Source organism: Pelodiscus sinensis, chromosome 2, assembly GCF_049634645.1.
Source record: "Pelodiscus sinensis isolate JC-2024 chromosome 2, ASM4963464v1, whole genome shotgun sequence".
In the NCBI taxonomy this organism is placed as follows: domain Eukaryota; kingdom Metazoa; phylum Chordata; order Testudines; family Trionychidae; genus Pelodiscus; species Pelodiscus sinensis.
Window position 1 is genome coordinate 226,929,582 of NC_134712.1, and position 16,259 is coordinate 226,945,840.

Genomic DNA, 16,259 nt, shown 5'->3' on the forward strand with positions numbered 1-16,259 from the left:
TATCCCTTTGGTATATATGGTCATGCCTATTTTCTTCCACAATTTGGTCTGAGGAAGTGGGTCTGGCCCACGAAAGCTCATCACCTAATAAACCATCTTGTTAGTCTTTAAAGTGCTACATAGTCCTGTTTTTTGTTTCGGAAAAAAGGCAGACATCTCAATGTGGTGTTTTGTTCTATAATTAGATTTCACCAAGCCAGTAACAAATGTGAACTCTTAAATCACTATACCAATCCTAGGAACAGTTTGCTACTACATTAAAAAGGGATACAGAGAAGTGAAAACAAATGCAAGTAATGTCCCACCAAATCTCATGAACTTTAAACACCTGATACACTCATATACATTTAATAATCACTTTGACCAATATCAGTAGACAAGTGAATTCTCACAAAACTAGGTGACTAGGCAATAAAATAGCAGATTAATTTTAATGTTGATAAATACAAAGTAATGCATATTGGAAAACATAATCCCAACTATATTTATAAAATGATGTGGACTAATTTAACTGTTATCACTCAAGAGAGAGATCTTAGAATCATTGTGAATAGTTCTCTGAAAACATCCACTCAGTGTGCAGCAGCAGTCAAAAAAGCATACAGAATTTTAGGAATCATTACGAAAGGGAAAGAGAATAAGACAGACTATCTTATTGTCTCGATATAAGGGCTGGGCAAAATATGGCCCCGGGGGCTGGATCCAGCCTTCAAAGTCACTGGATCTGGCCCACAGACCACCCTGCCAGGATCCTCAGGCACACAGCTGTCACGGGTTTAAAGTGTAGTCTGGCAGCTCTTTAGAGGAAAGGGGAGGCTTTGTGTTATCTCCCTTCCCCCAGCCCAATTCTCAGCTGCTATTGGCCAGAAACAACCAGACAATAGGAATTGACTCAACCAGCCAACAGGAGCTGAGAGATTGGCCCCAGGGGATGGGAGCAGCGCAAGCCTCTTCTCCCTCCTGGAGCTGAGTGCCATATGGAAGGAATAGCCTGCAGCTCTAAGTAATCTGGGGCTGTAGCAGGCAGGGAGCACAGCCTGCCTTGTGGGTGCTGGCCAGGAGATGCTTAGATAAGGGCCTCCCAGTCAGAGCCTGTCTCCTGCAACCTGCTCCTCGTGCAGCCCAACTTCCTCCCTCAGGTCACTATCCAAACCCTCTGCACCCACCTGCCCAAGGTCACAACTCCCTCGCAGGTTGTGTACATGTATCCCCTCTTACACCCTCCCTTAAGCCAGAATCCTCTCCTGCACAGAAACTCCCTCCCAGACTCTGCACCCTAATCCCTTGACCTAGGTCACAACTCCCTCCTTCACCCAAACTCTCTGAGACCCAGTGTTCCCTCTAAGCTATAGGGCAGCACAGCTTCACAGGTGATTAATCAGCCCTGCCCAGTCAGTCAGCCAGCTAGCTCAGTGCATGGAGCTGAGAGGGAACACTGCTCAGACCTTACTCCATCTCCTGCACCCTAATCCCTTAATCTATGTGCCCTTCTGTACCCAGCATCCATCCTAGATTCCACATTTCCTCCACAGAAAAGTGCATCCCTTAGCCACTTTCCAAATTCTTGGAGTGGCTCCCCACCAAAAATTATTGCTTACCCCTGCTCTATATAAATCCGTGGCATGGCCATCTCTTGAATATTGCTTGCAAATGTGGTCACCTCATCTCAAAAAAGATATCTTGGCATTGGAAAAAGTTCAGAAAAAAGGCAACAAAATTGATTATGGGCACAGAATGCTTCCATCTGAGGCAAGATTAATAAGACAGACTTTTCATCTTAGAAAGGAGGGACACTAAGGGGGGATATGATAGAGGTCTATAAAATCATGACTGGTATAACACTGGTTATCACATGAGAACAATAGGTAGCAGATTTAAAACAAACAAAAGGAAGTATTTCTTCAGACAATGCACAGTTAACCTGTGGAACTGCTTGCCAGAAGATATTGTGAAGACAGACTTATTAGGGTTCAAAAAAGAATTAAATAAATTCATAGAGATAAGCCCATCAATGGCTACTAGCTAGGATGGGTAGGAATGATGTCCCTAATCTCTGTTTGTCAGAAGCTGGGAATGGACAACAGGAGGGATCACTTGATGATATACCTGTTCTGCTGTTCCCTCTGGGGCATCTGGCATTAGTCACTGTTGGAAGACAGGATATTGGGCTAGATGAACCTTTGGTCTGACCCACTGTGGCTGTTCTTATGTCCTTATGAATTGGTCTGAGGCCCTGGCATAATCTAGCACAGGGGTGGGCAATAATTTTTGATGGGGGGGCCATTCCAAAGATTTTCAAAAGTGATTGAGGGCTGCATTCTTCCATGATATTAATGGGGGAGATGTGAGATCTGGAATGGAGGTTGGGTGCAGAAGGGGGTTTGGGGTAAGGGACTGGAGTACAGGAGGGAGACTGGAGTCTGGGAGGGAGTTGGGATGAAGCAGGCGGTTGTAACCTAGGGCAGGGGACTGGAGGGCATGGGTTTGGGATGTGACCTAGCATAGGAGAGGATTGTGATCTGGGGCAGGAGATTGGGATGCCAGATCTGGGCGGTGATGTGGGTGTAAGAGGGGACAGAGGGTTTGGGTATGCTGAAGTGGGGCAGAGAGTTGGGGCAGGAAAAGGCTGGGATGCCTGAAGCAGGCTGTGGCCAAGAGACTTACTTGTCAGCTGCCAAACTAACCTGCAGAGCTTAAAATGTTTCCTAGCCAGCCAGCCAGCCTGCTTGCCTGGCCACGTGCTTATCAATAACTGAACTCAGGAGAGGGGGCGTGATTCTTCTTAGCTGCCTGTTATTCTAACAAGCAGCTCCCGTTGGCTGATTTCTTCCAGAAACCGGCCAATGAGAATGTGCTAGGTGTGGGGCAGCTCCTAAAACTTCCCCCCTCCCCTCCAGTTTTAAAACAGAAACGGAGCCCTGCAGCTGCGGGGCAAGCTGGGGAGCCTGCCTGGGGCTCCCTGCTGCCTCCGTGGGCCGGATCTGGTGGCTTGGTGGGCCAGATCTGGCCTGTGGGCTGTGTTTTGACCAAGCTTGATCTAGCATCTGGTTTGCAAGTGTCACACCCTCTGCCTATCTCACATGTGGGGCCTGATCCAGTCGGTGTACTCAAATTGCCTACTATATCAGGTTCTATTCACAATGTGAATGAAGCTAGTGTTACCCACCTTATACATTTTAGCCCAATGGTTAGAGCACTCATCTGGGATGTGGAATATCTAGTTGAAGAATGGTCTCCTACACTTCTCAGGAGAGTGCTCTAACCAGTAAGCTATGTATTCTGAAGAGGAGCTCCTGCAGTCTCTTCTGTTAATGCTGATCTGCTGTAAAAATTATGTAGCCCAAGGTCCGGTGTGTTTCAGCAGCAGCCCTGGGAACTACAAGTTGTGGACTACAAACTGCGGCATGTTGGGAGAACTTCCTGGTTCCTTCCAGGATGTGTCCTCTGCCCCCAGCAGGGTCTCAGCAAGGACTGTGCTAGAAGCAGCACACAGGCTGCATTCTGAGAGAAGGGGGCTGCTGAACTGTTTTCCTGTTCTATGTTTTTTACAGGTAGGACCAGAAAGGGCTATCGAGCACCCTGAGAGGAGTTTAAGTGACACAAAGGGAGAACCTGGACTTGGTTACGTGGGGTTTAGTTACTGTGGGAGTTGGAACATGTGTTCCAAGGGGGCTGTGTTGTGTGCTGTAGGGCCTCTGCCCCCAGCAGGGTCTCAGCAAGGACTGTGCTAGAAGCAGCACACAGGCTGCATGCTGAGAGAAGGGGGCTGCTGAACTGTTTTCCTGTTCTATGTTTTTTACAGAATAAAGCCTGTTCCTGGTGATTTGTCGGAGTGGGTCTGGCCTGAGGTGCACTCACACATACACAACGCAGAGCACACCAAGCAGCCTCAGGCCTAGCCCTCCCCCCACAGTGGTGTAAGAAGTCACAAGCTTCCCCTATGCTGAATAACCTCACACTGGGCTAGCCAACAGGAGGGGTTACAATTAGAATCTCTGCCACAGAGAGTGAGAATGTTTTCTATAGCCTGATGGCCAGGGCACTCACATGGAAGGTGAGACCCCCTGGGGCATGTCCTCTTACTCCAATGACTCTTCAAAGTGGAATAGCTTTAGCAGAAGATGCACAAGGAGACCCTCCTTCAAAATATCCCTTAGCTCAGTGGCTGGTGCACTTTCTTGAGAGATGAGAAAGTCCCATGTTCAAATATTTATTCCCCATCAAGCAGAGGGGCAATTTAATTTGTCTCTCACATCCCAGATGAGTGCTCCAACCACTGAGCTAAATATTTTGAGGTGGGTGGCATCACCAACTCCTCTTCTTTCCTGCTGTTTAATGTGGAATGAGTCAGATGGCTAACTCTTTCTTCTAAGAATCAAATTATGTTAGAGGGAACACTGCTTTTCTGACCCCTGCACAGGCTGCAGCCATGTGCTCTGTAGTCCCTTGTGTTTTGTGGCTGCCTGTTATTGAAGCAGGCAGCTCCCATGGACCGGTGTCTGGACAGAAACTGGTCAGTGGGATTGTGCTGGGGGTGGGAGCTGTTCCTAAAACTTTCACTCCTCCCTTCCGGACTCACAGTTTTTAAAGAAAAACTGCCCTGCACCTGCATTTCTGAGTGGTGTGCAGGTGGGGTGAGTCAAGTGGGGAGCCTGCCCGGGGCTCTTAGGGTTGCCAGAGGGTTTCAAGAAAAATACCGGACACACTTGATATTACATCACAACCTACATTACATCTTATTTAGAAAATACCAGACATTTATATTTTCTCAATTTGTTTCCTAAACAGAAAGTTCAAATACTAGACTGTCCAGTTCAAAACCTGGCAACGCTAGGCTCCCTGCAGGGTATGCAGACCAGGCCCAGTGGCTTGGCAGGTCAGATCTGTCCTGCAGGCCATATTTTGCCCAGGCCTGGTGTGCTTCTTTTCCCCAAGCTTTCTGATCCCCTTCACACAGCCAAAAACACACACAGTTGTAACCATGTTTATGAAATGAACCAGAGTTCATTTATTTATTTTGAGGCATGTGGGCAATGGAACTCAGTGAACAGAACTTAGTTAACCCATTTGTATTTTTGAAGAAGTTTACACAAAGGATGGGCCTGTTGATAAGCAATAAATATACTGTACTTGGCTAGACCTTTATACGTAGTACCAGGTACAACTATGTACTAGTGGCTAGATTTTTAACAAATACAGGTGTAATGCCTATACCTGAAGTTAATCAATTGTTGTAATTAATGAATTAATCAATTGTAGCAAAGAACAGGAATCAAAGAATTAATATGGAGTAACTGCAGCTTAGCTTGTGAAGTAGGAGAATCTTTTTGGAAATTATGTTTTAAATCTCACGAACAGTAGTAATGAGTGTGTATAACAACTGTGTGTTTTCTCTTTTTTCTTCTGCATGTATTAGGATAGAATATAGATATTAGCTTATTAGAGGCGAAGCATGATTGTTGAAGAAGATTATGGCATACAAAAATATTTTAAGGAAGACACTGTCTTTGCTATTGCATATGTTAAGTATTAAATGAAAATTTAGCCCATGGACTTAATGAGAATGAGGAGACAGAAAGATGGTCCATGAAAGGGCCAGAATAATTAATTTATATACTTTCACTGTACGTTATCTTGTTTTTAATAGACATCTTTTTCTAAATAGAAAAAGAAACAAAGAATAATTCACGTCAAGCAGTGGTTCCCAACCACCGGGCTGTGGCCCACTGCTGGGCCACGAATCGCTGGCTGCTGGGTCGCAGGGGCTCTGGAGGCCAGGGCTAGGGTCAGGGTTCCCAACCCACCCTCTTAGCAGAGCTGAACAGCTGCAGCCCTAGCTGCTCCCAGGGGTGGGGTGCCACCTGCCCCACTCCGCTCTGCCCTAGAAACAGCTGGGCAGCCACCATGTGGCGACTACCTGAGTTGGAGCCTAATCCATGGTACTAAAAATACCACCGTGGTCCTGTCTCCACTCCCAGCCCCACGTCCACCATGTGCCCTCCCTGGGAATAACTGGGGCCATGGCTGCTGGGGCCAGTCCGTAGTACTAAAAATAGCACCGCAGCCCTGCTTCCCATCCCAGTACATGGGGAAGGGGCCCAGACTGGTAGAAGGGGGTAGGAGAAAGGGGCCATGGCTGGCGTGTCTACAGCCTGGCCCTCCCCAGTGGTTGTGGGGTAGAGCCAGGGTTTCCTACCCCCCATGACAGGAGGGTTGGCAAGTGCTAGCAGAGGGCGCAGCCCTCTAATATTCATAATAAATGTTTGCACCTTTACAGTATCCTATCTCAGGCTTTCATAAAAAGCACATTTAGATTATCAATACAATGCCATTCCAATTAGGTTGTCACGAGAAGTGGTTACCATTTGGATTAGTTTATATGAAGCTAATAATTTGATGGCCTCCGTTGATTCATGTAATCACAAAAAACAGCACTACATTTGGCTCTGATATCTTTGCTGACATTCTTAGAACAAAAGTTTGCCAGTTGACTTTGGTGAAATGGTGGGAGAAATCCTGTGCTGGTAATATATTTGCTTTACCTCTTCTGTACATAAAAAGACAACATAAGTGTCTTAACCTAACATCTTGCACAAATCGTAAATTTACATAATCTATTTTTTGACAATTGAGAGGCATATATTTTTTCAGAAGAGAGAAGATGTAAAGACTTAACTGAGTTTTGGATTGCCATGGATGAAACTGAAAAGTGAGGGGATATGTTTCAACTAACTTTTTTTTAGCTGATCACATTTTTGTTTTTCTTCAACTAATTGCAGCTTCCCAATTCTAAAAATATTTTGTTAGGAAACAGTAAAAAAAATGTCCAAAACCAATAACTTAAAAAGCAAGTCATTAAGCATTCCTTGATAAGCATGTCAATGGCTCCTATACCATCTTTGATCTTCTTACTTACCTCTTATTCAGTGGATAATCCCATGGTACAAAAATGCTAGATGATCTGGAAAGGAAATTAGGTTTATTAAAGATAAGGCATCACACGCAACATAACAACTCAGATGCAGATTAAAAAAAAAATCAAACTTTTGAAAAGAACTTAGTGTGATGGAAGAAAAGGTATGTGATTTAGAGAATGGGCTGTCTGGCCAAGAGATACTTACTTCAGAAATCTTCAAGGAGAATAAAAGCTTTAAAGCAAGACTTCATATTTTGGCCAATAAACTCAAGATTAACAATATCCGGGTGGTTGCTCTTCCTTGTAATGACAGCAAAGAAGATATTGCAGTTCTCTTTTAAAAATGGTTTCCAGATGGAAATCATGGTCTACTATCCAAGACTGAATATGATTTAGTGAGAGTTTTTAATCAATAAAGGGACAAAAATATTTCAGAATCAGAATTGTGGAATTGGATTGTGCCTCTCTCTCAGTGATTATTCATTCCTTTCTTGTGCAAGTCATTGCACAATTCTCATGAACTCAAAGTGTTTGGAGGGATAAAGTCATGTCATGCAATAATCATACGATTAATATATATTGGTGTTTATAGTACCAAATTAATCTGATTTATAAAAGACTTTTTACTGTTTTTTCCTTGTGACAGAGCTAAGATTACTTGGTGCTTTAATTGTATTTCTTTTCAGTGTAACCTTAACTCTTTGTTTCCTGGTTTTATAATGCTTTGTTTGGGGATAACAAAATCCCTCTACTTTTCTTTTTAATGTTACATTACCAATACACACTCTCAATCTTAACTAATCTTCAGGTAAAATATTAAACCAAAAATGTAAAGAATGATACGGCATTTTAATGAGTTTATTATATGAAATATTAACATTTTACAAAAATGATTTAAGGTTAACTTTTAAAGACAGATTCTAGGAAGCATTGCAACGCAGCCACAGTGCACCAGTTAGTTAAACTGGGTGTGCAGCTGCTTTGCATCCCTAGAGAAAGACAAAGCAACTGAAACATACTGGTAAATCTGTCTGCAATACAAGAACCCCGTAATATCAGCTGGCCTAGAGGGTAACAAGAGTATCCTGATTCTAGTTTGTACAGTCTGGATATCTGTATCTCTGTGAGGCAGGGTTTGTAGGTTCACTGGTTGGGGAGGGTTAACTGAGCTATCACCAGGAACTAAAATCAGTGGCTAGTAATAATTGTAGACTCTGAGCCCTGGTCTACACTAGGGCTTTATTTCAAAATAACCCCCCTTATGTCAAATTTATAAGCAGAATTTCCACACTACCAAGCCTGTTATTTCAAAGTAAAGGGCTGCTTATTTCAAAATCTGTATTCCTGCTTTTCTCGGGGCATAACACTAATTTCAAAATAGTTATTTCAAAATATCTTTAGTATGGATGCTCCACTGCTGCTATTTCAAAATAACTACTTCCCAGAGTAATTTGAACTAATTACTCCCCAGTGCTTCCTGGTGCTCTAAGTTAAGATAGCATGTCCACCTTAACGGAATCTGCCTTGAACCAATTTTGAAGCTTCCCCGTAGTGGGGACATGCTATTTCAATTTTGTAAAATTGGGAGTTAAGTCAAATTTAGTTATTTCAAAATAATTTCCTAGTGTAGACATGGCCTGGCACTGATAACTCCAGAGAAGTATCAACCTCTAGGGTACATTATATAAACTGGTTCAAACTGGATTCACGAAACCCAGGAGACAAGGAAAGTGCTTATACTATACAGAATCTGAAGTGATCGGCCTCTCATTTTGGTCCAATAAACTGACCTGAATCTTGAGGGGAAAACCCCGCTGAATGGTTACAATGACCAGAACCTACCAGAGTCTCCATGTGGAAGATGGAAGACACATGTTAAGCAAATGTATAGACTTGTATGTGTTTTCTCCTGTAAGGCTTTTGTTCTAAAAAAAATGTACTTTGCTTTGTAAAGATTCTCCGGTCTCAGGTAAACCACTTCATTAGCCCCTGGGAGAAAGTAAAACATCAGGGCTACGTCTACACTGGCCCCTTTTCCGGAAGGGGCATGTAAATTTCACTAGTCGTCGTAGGGAAATCCGCGGGGGATTTAAATATCCCCCGCGGCATTTAAATAAAAATGTCCGCCGCTTTTTTCCGGCTTTTAAAAAAGCCGGAAAAGAGCGTCTAGACTGGCCCCGATCCTCCGGAAAAAGTGCCCTTTTCCGGAGGCTCTTATTCTTACTTTGAAGTAAGAATAAGAGCCTCCGGAAAAGGGCACTTTTTCCGGAGGATCGGGGCCAGTCTAGACGCTCTTTTCCGGCTTTTTTAAAAGCCGGAAAAAAGCGGCGGACATTTTTATTTAAATGCCGCGGGGGATATTTAAATCCCCCGCGGATTTCCCTACGACGACTAGTGAAATTTACATGCCCCTTCCGGAAAAGGGGCCAGTGTAGACGTAGCCCAGGTGCTCAGCTAAGGTCAGGTTTTCTGGGATAATCTCAGTGTGTTTGACGGAGTGTGTAGCCTAAATTCCTGATCTGAAAGAAGAGAATTGTAGGACTCTGCTTATAGAAAGGGGACATCTGGAAGCCTGAGACCTAATGTCCCCTTAGGCCTTGGGGCAGCCAAGCCTGGTGGTGTGGGGCTGGCTGCAGAGTCTGGTGGCCAGGAGCCTGAATCCCGGCAATGGCCCCAGGGCTGGCTGTGAACCCAGGCAGTGGCCTCCAGACAGCATACCCTAGCAGCAGATCCAAAGCTCAACAGTGGCAGCGCTGGGGACAGGTGGCCTGGGGGTAGCGAGCCTGGCAGCAGAACTGGGGGAAGCAAGAAGGAGAGCCTGACTGGGTCTGCTGACGGACCCTGGAAGAGCCCAGAGTCCATCAGCAGGGTGGCCAGAATTGATCTACCCTGGTCTGGCAACCTCCCTCCTGGTCAGGTACCAAGGGTGTTAAACCGGGGAGGTCCAACCTATATGCAGCTGCTGTTTATCATAACTTAAAGCTACGTAAGGGTTTGGTTGTGCCAGAACAATGGGATTTGACTGGAATGATTGTTTCTCATAAAGTGAGAAATTGCTAGCAGACACAGTTATACTTCGGAATGGCCACAGGGTACAAGTCCATTGATAAGAGAGTGGCTAGCTGGGGGCAGGGCTCTGGATGTTGCCCACCACCTTACATGGTTAAGGATCCCAGGCTGGTGAGTCACTGGCTGCCCAGTCCTGGCGATGTGGCATTTGGGCAATGTGGCTCCCAGCACCCTGGGGAGTTGGCATCTGAGAAGCACAGCCCCCACCAGTCCAACCTCCTGCATTCTTTCCACCTCCTGCCCTGAGCCTTCATACACTCCCAACACCACTGTGCCCTTCCTCACCCCAACACTGACTGCTTCATCCTCCACAGCCACAGTCCCCTTTCCTGAGCCCCTTTTCACCCCTCAACCCTGAGTCCTGTCCACCCACACCATCATCCCCCCACATCCCAAGCCTCTGCCCTGACTCAAGCACCAGCCACACTGCCAGCCCCCTACCCTGAGCCCCTCCTTTATGACCTGAGCAATGCCAGGAAAATGTGCTAATTATAAAATAAATTGTAATAAAGGTTGGACCTCTTTGGTCCAGCACACTCGGGACCTGACTGGTCCCAGACAAGGGGATTAGGGGGTCCCTCCCCTAATGACCCATGCTAAACCACTGCCCCCTGCCTGCCCCACTGTGGCCTGGCCAGGCATTGCTCCCTGGGCTGGAACTCTCTAGCTCCCGTTGGCTGCACTGCTGCCAGGGTTGGAGCTGCACGGCCGGGGCAGGAGCTGTGCTGCCACTGCCAGCCCCTTCCTACTGCCCAGTTTCTGGGGCCAGATCTCCCCGCTGTGGCATCCCCCTTCCCACAGAGCTCCCAGGTGAATCCCGCCTGCCCCCTGCATGACTGCCCCGCACCAGACCTCCCTATACCTGGAATCTGTGGTCCAGGAACATCTGTTGTCCTGTCTGACCATGGATGTTGCTAGACCAGAGAGTCCTGGTTAAGGGAGGTACAACCTATAGTGGGGTAATTTTCTCGAAATATGAAAAAATGTAGAAACAGCTGCTCCAACAGATATTAAAGAATACAAAAAGGCTAATGCCTGACAGCTTCTTGTACTGTCATTGAAGTATAATTGATAGAGTAATGTACTATATGTAAAAAAGCCAAAACTGATTGAGAAATTAAAAAACCATGAATCCTAGTGATGACTGAACTTAGTGATACTCTAAACCTAAAAATCTCTCAGCCATGCTTGTAGCTGTTTCTGTCACTTCATCTCAACTCAAACATTATGGCTGTGTCTACATTGGCAAGATTTTGCGCAAAAGCAGGTGCTTTTGTGCAAAATCTTGCTGCCTATCTACACTGGCCGCGAGTATTTGCGCAAGAACACTGATGTTGTAAAGTACAAAATCAGTGCTTCTTGCACAAATACTCTGATGCTCCCGTTCAGGGATAAGTCCTCTTGCACAAGCCTCTTGCAATGGCTAAAATGGCCATCGGAGCTTTCTTGCACAAGAGAGCGTCTACACTGGCACGGATGCTTTTGCGCAAAAGCAAATCTTTTGTGCAAAGGCACATATTATAGATGCTCTCTTGCGCAAATACTTTTAATGGAAAAACTCTTCCGTTAAAAGTATTTGCACAAAATCATGCCAGTGTAGACGCAGCCTATAGGTCTCAGAGTGATATGTGGTGTTATTGCATGTTCTGTCTGTGTTTTTGTGTTTTTTTTTGGTAAAAAATGTAATTTCTAGTCAGATACAAAACGGGAAGATTATTTTTGCATTTAAAAACAGAAATGTGCAGTGTAATAGGTAATATTTTATTTTAAAAACAACAGTTTATATAAGCTATGCTATAAACCTGGAAGAACAATGTTGGTTATTGACAGCTGAAGTTATCGCTACTATACATACCCATGTGGTCGATACTTTGATTCAGAATATTACATCATTCTATTTTAAGTGAAAACTAGAATTGCCAACTTTCTGACTGCAGAAAACTGAACACCATTGCCCCACTGCCTGACACTTCACAAGGCCCCATCTCTATCCCACCCCATTTCCGAGGCCCTGCCTCACTCTATCCTCTCTCCTTCCGTCACTCACTCTCCCCCTCTCTCACAGGGGGTTCAGGTGCAGGCTCCAGGTTGGTGCCAGAAATGAGCTGTTCAAAGTATGTGAGGGGGGCCCAGACTGGAACAATGGGATACGGTGTGGAAGGGAATACAGGTTCTGGAGTTGGGGTTGTGGTTCTGGAATGGGGTCAAAATAAGGTGTTTAAAGTGCAGGAGAGGGCTATGGTCTGCTGCAGGAGGGTGTGTTGCTAGGGGTTGAGGTTTCCAGCTGCAGCTGCAGGCTCTGCAGTGGGGCTGCAGATGAGGGGTGCTGAGTGTGGGCTGTGGATAGGGACTGAGGGGTTCAGCATAGGGATGTGAAGGACTAGTCGACTATCCAATAAGCAAATGCTGATCAGATAGTCAAGTCAACTAGTTGCTCGCCTTCCCTCACTTGTTGCCTCTATCAGAAAGAGGCAATGGGGGGGGGGTGGGGGGGGGAAAACAGAAGGCGGTACTTCAAAGCAGCAGCACCACATTGAGCCTGGGATCAGCTGGGGACTCCTTTCGGTGCTGCCACTTTGAAACAGTTTGATGCTGGGTTCCCCATGGTGTTTCAAAGCAGCAGTGCTGCAGGGAGCCCGGGATTAGCTGGCAACTCTCCATCTGATCCTGGGCTCCACATGACTCTGCCCCTTTAAATTCCATAAGGAGCGCTGCTACTTTGAAACACTGTGGGGAACCCAGCGTCAGGCTCCATTTCAAAGCAGCAGCACCGCACGGAGCCCGAAGTAGTGGGGGACTCCTCAGCTGATCCCAGGCTCCACGCGGCCCTGTTGCTCTGAAATGCTTCATGCAGCCATGGGCTAACCCTAGAGGTGTTGCTATACTTCAAAGGTGGAGGTGCCCTATTGACTATTCGAATAGTCGATGCAGAATGCATCGACTATTTGATTGGTAAATTATTTGCAATTCAACATCCCTAGTTCAGCATGCAGGCAGGGGTGCAGGCTTTGTGAAGGAGTTTGGGTGCAGAAGGGTACTCCGGGCTTGGACTGGGGTTTTGAGTGCAAAAGAGGGTGTGGGCCCTGGGAGAGAATTTGGGTGTGGAAGAGGACTCGGGGCTGAGGTAGGGGTTTGGGTGGACAGAGGAACGTTGAGGTATGGGTTCTGGGAAGGAGTTTGGGTACAGGAGGGGCTCAGGACTGGGACAGAGGTTGGGGTGCAGGCTGTGAATAGCGCTTATGTTAAGTGGCTCCTGGAAGCAGCTGGCATTACCTGCCAGCTGCTATGGGATTGGCACAGCCAGGCGGATCTGTATGCTGCTCCCATCTGTAGGTGCTGCACTTGCAGGTCCCATTGGTAGTGGTTCCCAACAAATGGGAGCTCCTTGGGGCAGGAGCAATGTACAGAGCCCTCGTGAAGTCCAGCAGCCCCTGGGGAGAGCAGCCTGACAGCCCATGGCTGGCCATGGAGCCCCTGAAGCTGCAGGACTGGCCATGGAATCCTGGTAGCCCAAGGTAGCAAAGCTCTAATGGCCCCAGGGCTGGCCGTGGAGCCCTGGCAGCCCAGGGGCAGTAGAAACTTGGTGCCCTAGGGCTGGTCACGGAGTCTGGAGCCCCATGGCCCAACTGCCTCTGGGCCAGCAAACTCCCTCCTTCAGGACCAATTAGGCCCTGTGGGTCCTGGACCAGGGAGGTTCAATCTGTATTAATTCAAAAAAAATAATTAAAAAAATCAGATTAAAAATCCTTCTTTGAATGGCTATTTTCACTCTGTTGTTTTGTGATAGCCCCATTTCACAAGTTAACCAATTACCACAGATTCTTCCCATCTAGAATGGCATAGAATCTCTGATGTGAAAAGAAAAAAATTAAAAACCTCTCAAGGTCTTCCTCCCTTTATATGTTATATAGAAGGCATAGGCAGAAATTATAAAGCAGAAACTTGAGAGCCTTGGCATAACTACTGATGTGGAAGAGAGCAACTTATACAGGACAATGAGAAACTGTGTCAGAGGTCAAGAACAATAAAGACAAAACTACAAGATTTAAACTAAAATTACTGGCTGTAAAATGAATAGGGAATGAGAGATGGATGCAGCTGGATTGAATATATATCCAGCTACTCATATGAAACCAAAACCAAAACAGTAATTATCTTGGTTTCTGCTTCATAGTGATCATGTTGTTTTAGCATTTAAATAAAAAAAATAGTATTTTTCAAGGCCAAAGAATATTTTTCATTATGAAGATTTCAGTATTATGAAAAATATTCTTTGGCCTTGAAAAATACAATTTTTTATAATACTGAAATCTTCAGTTAACATGAATGATGAAATACATGCTGTTAAAGAAGAAATGTTAAAATCGGAGTTATAGGCTTATTTTGTATTCATCTAAAATAGGGATCCAAGTTAGGGAAGAAAGATATCTTTTTATTATCAACATTATTTTTATTGTTTGAGAGGGGGAGAACTGTGTTACTACATATACATGACCTGCTGCATAATGTACATTCTGATGTAGTTAATTCAGCCAGTTGTCTGGTATTGTTCTCAAACTCAGTGTCATGGGTATAGGAGTCTTTTACATGGGTAAATTTCCAAAATGGCCTTAATCCTGAATATTCCAAAGTTATATGATCAATTCTTGCAAACTTATCATACTTTTTAAAATGTGTTTATTGCCTTTAGAATTAGGGATGATGGCATGGGACATATGAATGTCTTAAATTAACTACCTTACATGCATAATTTGCCAGATTCTATTTAAAATGTTTCTTGTAATATCAAGTTTAGATTCTATTTATTTTGTACTTATAAAAAGTTATGAGGAAAGTGACCAAATATGCTAAAAGGCTGTTGTGCAATTTGAAGCAAACGATTTAAGATGAAAGATTTTTTTTTCTCGACAGGAAAATCATACTTTATACACTCTCCAAAAGTAAGGGTTGAACCTTGCTCAAAATGAAGTCAGTAGAATTTTGTTCTTCTTTGAGGAGTGTCCCTGTGCATGCTCCACCTTAGGTTTTTTTGGTGCTACAGAACGCCTGGCCGGAAGATTTTACTAGCAGTGGTTTTGACAGTTAGCTTGCACATGTGCAGAAGCTCTACATGTGCTAGGCAGCTAATGTGCATGCGCGAGATATGGTCACCTCAGTTCCTTCTCTGCTGCCAGCAGCATTGGTGAGAACCCGCAGAGCACTCTGCAGATTTCTCCTCACTGAGACAGCTAGTCTTTCCTTTACTTAGTTAACCTTTTCATTATATTTTTATGATATTTTTATTATCCTTCAAAAAAAAAAAAGATGATGACCGAGTGTCTCCCTCAGATACAGAGGCAGGCATGGGCCCTGCGCTTCCCCTCAGGGGACTCCTCTCTCCTGCGCTGAGGAGTTTCTTTTCCCTCAGCTTCAGCTCCAGCCTCCTCACATAAGGCTGAGATATATTTTTTTTTCCACAGATTTAAAACTTTTTTTTCTTAATCTGTTTTGCAGCATTCTCCCAAGTGGGGGCTCTGTTTTAAATGCTGTTTTCTCCTCACGGGCAGTCAATCACACTGCCAGACTAGCACTCTCAGTGCATACATTGTCTGGACAATAACAGTGTAGTTTACTGCCATCAGGGAAAATTTGGCAGCCATGGGTAGGAGAGCCAGAGGGTTTTCAGCTCAACCTGATCTCCCTCAGACCAGCATTGGACTCTGGTCACCCCGCATCCCCGCTATTACTATCATTATCAGCAATGTCGGATAAGGCAGTTCTCGCTGCCGCAGCTGCAAGCTCTACTTCTTCCAAACAGAAGAGAGTACATATAGCAGCAAACAGGGAATCCCCTTCACATAAAGAAATGGTGATCCTTGAAACCTAAGCCAGCTCTGTCCTCCGCTGGGGCTCCGGAAAAGCACTTACCGGGACAGCGTTCACCCACAGTGCCCCAAGGGTCTAATGACCTGGCCAATGTACCTAAACATGCTGATAAGCCTAAGCCTGTCACGGCTGAAAAGCACAGGGCTACAACAGCATTGTCGGTCCTACCAGCACAAGCAGTGCTGTACCTAAGGGTAGTGCAGGAACCTGAGTGCTGTTACCACTCCCAACACCTGCATCATCTCCTCTGCTTGTGAAGCGAAAGTCTACACCGCCACAATATTCCTTACCACCTGTGCCTCCTTTTTGCCCTTATACGTCCACAGATAATTCTATGATCTCTTAAGTGCCTGCAACACCCTTGTTTGGCACTGATTCCTCCCCCCATTCTGAGGGGTTTCCATGTCTC